Raw genomic sequence first — 8869 nt, forward strand, 5'->3', positions numbered from 1 at the left:
TCTGGACGTCCATAAATCCATGGGCCCTGATGGGATGCACCCGCGGGTGCTGAGGGAGCTGGCGGAAGTCATTGCTAGGCCACTCTCCATCATCTTTGCTAAGTCGTGGGCAACGGGAGAGGTGCCTGAGGACTGGAGAAAAGCGAATGTCACTCCAGTCTTCAAAAAGGGCAGGAAGGAGGACCCGGGTAACTATAGACCGGTCAGCCTCACCTCCATCCCCGGAAAGGTGATGGAACAACTTGTCCTTGGTGCTGTCTCTAGGCACGTCAAGGATAGGGGGATCATTAGGGGCACTCAGCATGGCTTCACCAACGGGAAGTCTTGCTCAACCAACTTGATAGCCTTTTATGAGGACGTAACCCGGTGGACAGATGATGGTAAAGCTGTGGATGTGGTCTATCTCGATTTCAGTAAAGCGTTTGACACGGTCTCCCACAGCATCCTCGCAGCTAAACTGAGGAAGTGTGGTCTGGATGATCGGGTAGTGAGGTGGATTGTGAACTGGCTGAAGGAAAGAAGCCAGAGAGTGGTGGTCAATGGGACAGAGTCCAGATGGAGGCCTGTGTCTAGCGGAGTCCCTCAAGGGTCGGTACTGGGACCAGTTCTATTCAATATATTCATTAATGACTTGGATGAGGGAATAGAGTGCACTGTCAGCAAGTTCGCTGATGACACAAAACTGGGAGGAGTGGCTGAGATGCCGGAAGGCTGCGCAGCCATTCAGAGAGACCTGGACAGGCTGGAGAGTTGGGCGGGGAGAAATTTAATGAAATATAACAAGGGCAAGTGTAGAGTCCTGCATCTGGGCAAGAATAACCCCATGTACCAGTACAAGTTGGGGGCAGACCTGTTGGTGACCAGCGTAGGGGAAAGGGACCTGGGGGTCCTAGTGGACAGCAGGATGACCATGAGCCAGCAGTGTGCCCTTGTGGCCAAGAAGGCCAATGGCATCCTGGGGTGTATTAGAAGGGGTGTGGTCAGCAGGTCGAGAGAGGTTCTCCTCCCCCTCTACTCTGCCCTGGTGAGGCTGCATCTGGAATATTGTGTCCAGTTCTGGGCCCCTCAGTTCAAGAAGGACAGGGAACTGCTAGAGAGAGTCCAGCGCAGAGCCACGAAGATGATTAAGGGGGTGGAACATCTCCCTTATGAGGAGAGGCTGAGGGAGCTGGGTCTCTTTAGCTTAGAGAAGAGGAGACTGAGGGGCGACCTCATTAATGTTTATAAATATGTAAAGGGCAAGTGTCATGAGGATGGAGCCAGGCTCTTCTCAGTGACATCCCTTGACAGGACAAGGGGCAATGGGTGCAAGCTGGAACACAGGAGGTTCCACATAAATATGAGGAAAAACTTCTTTACGGTGAGGGTGACCGAACACTGGAACAGGCTGCCCAGAGAGGTTGTGGAGTCTCCTTCTCTGGAGACATTCAAAACCCGCCTGGATGCGTTCCTGTGTGATATGATCTAGGCAATCCTGCTCCGGCAGGGGGATTGGACTAGATGATCTTTCGAGGTCCCTTCCAATCCCTAACATTCTGTGATTCTGTGATTCTGTGATTCTGTAACATGAATGCCTGCTGGAAAAGGAAATGCTGGCTAGAAGTTTAAAACTTTGCCGCAATCACAGCGCACCTCAGCTAAATCCATAATACAACACTTCCTGGGTATATGTGAGGGAAGGGCAACCCTCTCAGCATTTATTGAAAATACTGGCTCTTAATTCCTCATTATTAAAGAATTAAATTAGGACACAGGGGGGAAGTCCAAAACACATTCAGGTAAGCTGGTAATAACCTTTTCTAATTAAGAAGACAATGCTGTGGGAAACGCATCTGCAGTTTTTTTCATCCATCTGACAGATTAATTGATTTAACACTTTGTTTGCAATCCCGTGCTACAGGAGTGGGACAGGGAAGCAGGGAAGCAGGCTGTAGCCCCTCGTACTGCTGCCTGCATGTTGTGGAGCGTGTAAGGATGGTTTTGTGCTCAAAAATCATCCTCCAGCGTATATTTTGGGCGGGGGGGGCGGGGAGGGTCCGCAATGCTTGCATGGGGTGTTGACACCTTTCTGAGCTGAATTCAAGGGGTAATGAGATGTATTTTTATCCAATGAGCACCAAGGAAGAAGGAAATGTTTGAGGCAGGCCTGCTTGAAACTTTTTCCAGCCCATTATTTCTTTGTCACATTTTCTTCTTCAAAACAATGGAACTCTCCAGTAAAATACGCTCTTTTACGAAGTATGACAAGTTAAATTGCAGAAAGCTAACTTGGCAAAGGATTTGATAAATGAGTGATTTCCTCCGTATCACACCTAAATATATCTGAGGATTTGACCTCTGTTGTGCTTCCATTTTTAACATGGTGTAGCCATTCAAAAAGAATAAACTGTGTGTGCACTAATCTTACAACATTTATAATAATTATTTTTTATGTAGAGCAGTGCTTACAAGATCTTCAAACCACTGTTTGTATTTGCACACAGACCACATCTGAGACAGGTAAGTACTTATTATCGCCATTTAACAGATGGGAAAAGTGTTCACAAATGGCTTACCTGCAGCTAGGAGGGGTGAAGTCAATCCGATTTGTAGAAACCGAATATAATCCTCCAAAAATTATTTTTAAAATCTGCTGTATTGCCAATAACAGAAGTACAGAAATCATGAATCTGACTTCGGGGGGCTGTTTTAATAAATACAATACTGTGGTTTTTAGCCTGGTTTCCAAAGGAAAGGTGTCTGGGGTAATGTCGCTGCCTGTGTGTGTCTTCCCCTAATTACTTTTGAATCTGTTGGCAGACTCAGTCATTTTTGGCAAATGGAGGCAGGGGAGGGAACGTCTCAAAAATAATTAAGTTTCTATGAGCTTCATAAAACTAGGCAACTGGAAGGGAGACAGAGGGAGTACGTGTCCTTTGATCAAAGGGATGATGACAACATGAACTCAGTCTTTATTTAGGCACCAGAACAGATGCTGGAGAGGGAACATACGTATGCTCTGACCGTGGAGGGCAGCTGCGCTTGGAGCTCACACCCACCCCTTGGGAATTGGTGTCAGGCGTTTGGACGCCCGTGAAAGCACTTGCTTGTGTTGCCCTCTGACTTGCAAATCTTCTTTGCTGACTTGATGTTGGTGATGGTTGCTGAAGCTGCAGTTAGTTGTTCTCCTGGGCTGGCTTTTGTGGTGGAACTTCTCCACACCTTCTGGTTAGTACGGCTCATCCCCATCCCCTCCCTATGGACTGAGCATCCAAGTGAGCACCTTCCTGGCCTGAGCTGTACCGGCAGTTAACGGTGTTCACATGGACCAGGAGGTGGGTAGCGGTACATCTGCTCTCTCCGCTTGTAGGGCTGTTGGGAATTACCTTCATCCTGGACAAATATAAGAGCTAAAAATTGGTCAGTGTCCAAGGACAGCCTTCATGTGCAGGTCTTAAACTGTAGTGGGAATGTAACTTGCCATTCAGATCCTCTGTTCTGAATCACACGGAGGTGGTGATGGTTCAAAATCCCTGCGGATGTTACCACTCCTTCATTACTCCCTTTTGGGATAATTGGAAGGATCCTTCACTCTTCCTGTGGCACTGTAAAACCAATAATAGCACCCATTCACACGGAGAGCTGAAGTCTCCGTACTTTACCTGCCAAATGAGCCTTCCCCTCTGTGTTACCCTTGAGTCTCCGTAATGCATTACTCTTGAAAATGCCCGTGTCTTGGTTCCATTGGCTCGTGAAGTCTCTGATCATGTGCTACATCACTAGATCAGGTCCTGCAGGTCAGTCAGTTCTGTGCTGCTTTCACATGTGATTTCTTGTGTCTTCCGTGTAGTGAAACTGCTACCTGGTTATTACCTGAGCGTGCGTCCGCTGTCCGGTGTAATTCATCGCCCGCTTGGGAGAAGCGGAGGCCGATCCTGCTGCACGCGCCTCTTCATTTCCTTGTCTGAAACCCCCGTGAGGCAGCGCGGGCGGCCAGGCCTGCGTGTCCCCGCTCGACCGGGACCTGCCGCAGCTACGCGCCCTCCTTGCTCTCTTCCTCCCGCGGCTGCCGGGGCGGCGGCAGGTGGCGGTGCCGTGCCGTGCGGTGCCTTGCCGTACCGTGCCGCGCCGTGCCGTACCGCGCCGCGCTGCCGCCCCGCCCCGCTCCGCCCCACTCCGCCCCGGCCGCAGAGCTCGCGACGCGGGCTTGCTGAACGTGGGAGCCGCGACACAGAGTGTATACGTCTAATAATCTCTTGCCATATTTTTTTTCCATATAACCAGTAGTAAATCAGTACCTTTTGGAGAAGGTGGGGATTTATAATATCGCCTGGTGCTCTGACTATGTACGTCTGGTCTGCACTAGCCGTCCCTTGTGTGTTCCCACCTGCTTTCGTGCCATCTGTCCTGTCAGATGCACTGAGAGCTTTTCGACCTGCCAAATTCTTGTATTTAATTTAAAGTATTTTTCTCACACCCGCAGACAGTCATGCAGTACATAACTCGTTTATCCGAGATGGTGCATCCTTCAGGTACCACTTCAGCGTCCAGTTGTCTGGACACAGTGAAACTGCGAGGACAGGCAGCTTTGCATAGCACAAAATCTCAAGCTTGCGTGAGTTACTGGAGTGTCCCTTGTGGGTTATCAACATGCAGATACATGACTTGCTCCAAATGACCCAGAATAAACGAGGGAACACGTAATTGCTTGGAAATGTTTGTGCCTTGACTGAGCTTCCAAACGCTGGGCTGTGTTGGATTAGCAACTGGAAACTGGTTTCTTGCTTATTCACTTTTTCCCCTAATCTGAGAAAAGTTAGTTGATTTAAAGCTTGCCTTCTGATTTTGGGTTAGTCTGAAGCTTAGTATTTCAACTAAAGACAACCAAATTTAGTTGTCTTAATTGCATCCTAGTGTGTTCCCACGTTGTGCTCCGTAAGTTATAAGGCAAATGAGCTCCCAAGCCCTTATTCTGGATGTTCCTCCTCTGCTGTAGTCTGCCAGAAGTGGTCTTTATTCATAAATCTGGTTCAGCCTGCGCGAAGGGAGTTTCTTTTAGCAGGAGCCAGAGCCTGAGTAGGTGCAGTGGTGTTGAGGCTCTCATTGTGGGGCTTTGTGTATCTGTGAAAGGCAGAGTTGAGAGGTGCCCATCTCAGAATCCCAGTCTGTCACCTTTTCTTCTGTGCATCGGTCCCATACTTATTCAGTACAGCATTTTGCTTCAGTGACTGTTAAAATCTTGGGATGCAGCCAGGTGACATCCATCTGGGATGCTGTTTTTGTTTAAAACACTTGATCTTGGAATAAGGAGTATTTTGTGGGGTATGATAAGGGTGAAACCTCACTGTGCAGTCTTGGAGTCCTCGCAAAAATATCTGCTGGTGCTTTTAATGTACCATTGTGAATCAAAAAAAAAGGTTTTTCTTCTCGTTGGGTTTAGCAATGAGAGAGCACAAAATTCTGACATGGTTAGGAGTTCAGACATGTTTTTGCAAAAAGTAGATCAGAAAACATACTATGCAAAAACCTTTTCAGTCATTCAACTTTTTCTATCAAGATGATGCATTTTTATTTTTTGTAGATCTCGGCCAGGAGGTTATTCTGATTTTTGTTACGTTTTTGCCTTGGCTAGATGGTAGAGGGAGATGCGAGAGAATTATTCTGGTTTAAAAAAAATAAAAAACTTTATTGTTAAAAGTATTGTTAAGATAACAATGATGGGCCAGGGTGTGAACATGAAATGGAGCACTTCAGATGAGGATTCTCATTTATTCTAGTTCTTTCCCAGTTGAGAAAACAGGACAGCCAAGTGTGTAGGCCAAATGTTTCTGTCATCCATGCAGAACTGTTTCACTAGAGGTCTTCTAGGAAGAGTCAAAAGAGGAGAATACCCATATCCCCAGCCGCTCTGGCATAAGGAAATGTTCTGCAGGTGGTGTTGCCAGCGGGGGGAAAGCCTTTTTTTGTCTGCATGCACATCACTTGGCCACAGGGGAGACAGTCATATGTGTGACAGTCATGCAGATGTCCGGGAAACCTCTTACCTCTGGATCGATGTCCATCAGCATTTTGTTATATGTGATGTCCAGCTGATCTATACCAACAGATCTATTCCGTTTCTTCCTTTCTTCCACCATGCAGCATCTGTGGCTTATTTGTGGTCAGCGGGGCTGCAGTGGTAGTGTCCTCATGTATTGTTGTTATCATTCAGCTGAAGAATAGTCTCTGAGCACCTCAGGTGGACTCTTAGTTTCTAGGACCTGGATAGGCATAGAGCTGTTATGGCACACAAGCTGCTGCTTATCTGAATTTTTGATCTCAGACAAGTTGAACCAGGGAAGTTGCCGGTGCTGACACTGTCGGATTGCCGTGGAGCCAAGCTTCATGTCTAGCCCAGCCCCAGCAGAGCCCTGGGGTCCTTGAGGAATTGCTGTTATTTCTCCTCTCTGAGCTGTGCCTCGACTGCTTGTCTTTTCCCTTCTGCAGTGTACAGGGTGTGTTCTGCCATGATTAACATTTTGGATATTGTCTGTAGGATCAGCAGTGTTGTCTTGCTCTTTGCGCTATTACAGTATGTAGTACGCAGTAAAGGGAGTTAAAGAGTGTCCAAATCCCTGTGGAGTTTGCTTTTGAATGCTGCATTAATAATAATAAAAAATATGTAAATTTTGCTTCAGCCACTTCAATGCAGCTCTAAGACTGTTCCATTCTTTTCTAACACCTTCCCTGTAGTGTGCTACTCAAAGGATATGATTGCCACCTGTGGGCAGTTCTGCTTTTCTTTACCTTTTAAATATTTTCCTTTAGGCTTTGCAGCCAGTCTCCTTTGGACTCCTTGCTGGAGTAGGTCCTCCTTCACAAATGCACATCAACTCTCTCATGGAATTCAGGTAAAGAAAAATGTCTGGGGCTCTGACACTGTAGCAACCTGGCAGTTTATGTCAAGGTGTGCTTTCGTAAGCCAAGGTGGGAGGAACTGTGCTGTCTAGATAGCATTGTACAATTCCTGTGCTTAATGGTTAGCAAAAAATTCTTTCCTCCCCATCCCAGTTGTGCAAACAGTTTTGGTGCCTCTGGAGATGGAGGGTTTTCTGTCCTTGCAGGCTGTATCTGAAGCACCAGTGCAAGTTTTGAACCACAGACTCCTTTCACTTCCAGGTCTCACTTCTCTTTTGTACCAGCTCATGTTCAGGGCTCCAGGTCACATTTGAAACCGCAGAAAACCTTGCCACCATCCCTCCCCCTACCAAGAGCTTGCCCCAAGGGCTCCTGCTTAAGAACCAAATGAGCAAGAGTGAAGTGAACGCCTGTTTTCTGGCTGCTTATTAAGAAGAGAGAGTGTCTCTGGAGGGTCAGTGCTGTGCCCATCTTGTCCCTGCGGGGTGCACCTGTTTTGGTGGGGTACCTCAGAGCGACATTTCAGAAACTGAGTCTCATTGGACTGTTGGCTTTCTTGTCAAGGTGTTGCTCTGACACTGCTCCTCTGCTTTGTGACAATTTGATTATTAATTATGACTAAAAAAAATAATCTTGATGGAATGCAACATTTTCCCTTCTTGGACTGTTTGACTGTCCCTCCCATTCAGAAACAGTTTATTTTCTTTCCCAACAGATCCTGTTTTCTCTCTTTCTCCTCCTTCCACCTCTTTCGTCATCTTCGAGTCCATCCATGCTGTTCCAGTGTCCCAGTGACCTTGAAGGTGGCCGCGCCACGTGAAGCAGGGCAGCTATGTGCAGGTCTTCATTATAACTCTGCAGTTAAGCTTCTGCAGACACTCAATATATTCAGGCTCAGAGAGACTGCAAACCACCAGCAGTCCTGTTCCTTTAGCTTTGACTCTTCATTCTTCTAAATGATTGTTCAGATCATTCGTTTAGAAATGTTAAAAAAACTGCTGTAATTGCCCAGTCTTTCTTAAATCCTTTGTCATCTGTGTCACGCTTCCCACAAGTGGCATTCATTTTTGAATGAAACAGCATAGGTACAAATGATCTTTTCTTGAGCTATTAATTAATTTCTCCTCTGACCTTTTGTATCACTTTTAAGTATTTACGGTGTCAGGAATGCCGCGTTTCAGAGCGGCTTTTATCTGCTTTTGGCTTCATTTAGTTTAATTGATCCCCTATCAATGCACCTCCTGTCTACCCTCTGGCAAGGGGGTGTGAGAACAAGAAAATAATAGTTTTTAGTGTTGGGTACAGATATTAATCATCTCAGGAGTTATGGTAATAGCCAGGTCTTCAATACAGAGCCCTAATTTTACCCTTATGTTTAGTGTAGAAATCTGGTTTAGCTGGGAGATATGCAGCAATTTCAGAAGACTGAGGGCAATTTGATGCAAAGTTCAGAGAAAACTATTAAATCTATTTCTAAAGTACAGATCCCTGCAAATTTACCCTAATACATGATTTCCTTGTGTCCCTTCCCCCAGCAATAGATTGTTGTTGTTCTACTTCAGACTGTGCTCAGAGCGTAGCTAGCTGCCTTTGGAAAAAACAGAAAAAGTTGAATAGTCTTATATGAGAAGAACAGAAAATGTGAACTAAGCAGAATTATTCAACTTAATTGTCTCTGGGGTCTCACTGAAGTTTATTAAGGAACAGAAGGGCCAGTTGTAACTTTTATGGGCCAGATTTTCTTAAGAATTTAGTATATTATGTGCTGCCTTCCTTATACGGGATGTGTTACACTGGAAACTTGGTTCTGAGTGTGTGGTTCATCCCCATTTTCCCTGCCAAGAGTGTGATCCCACACGCTTGTTGAACAACAATAGCTAAACAGTGAGAGACTGGTTGGTGAGTAGTCAATTTTATTCTTTGTAGCAATGAACTTATAGCAAGTAGCACCTTTTTTTTTCTCCTCCTTACATTTGGCAAATTTGGCATAATT

This window comes from Nyctibius grandis, chromosome 1 (assembly GCF_013368605.1).
Source record: "Nyctibius grandis isolate bNycGra1 chromosome 1, bNycGra1.pri, whole genome shotgun sequence".
In the NCBI taxonomy this organism is placed as follows: domain Eukaryota; kingdom Metazoa; phylum Chordata; class Aves; order Nyctibiiformes; family Nyctibiidae; genus Nyctibius; species Nyctibius grandis.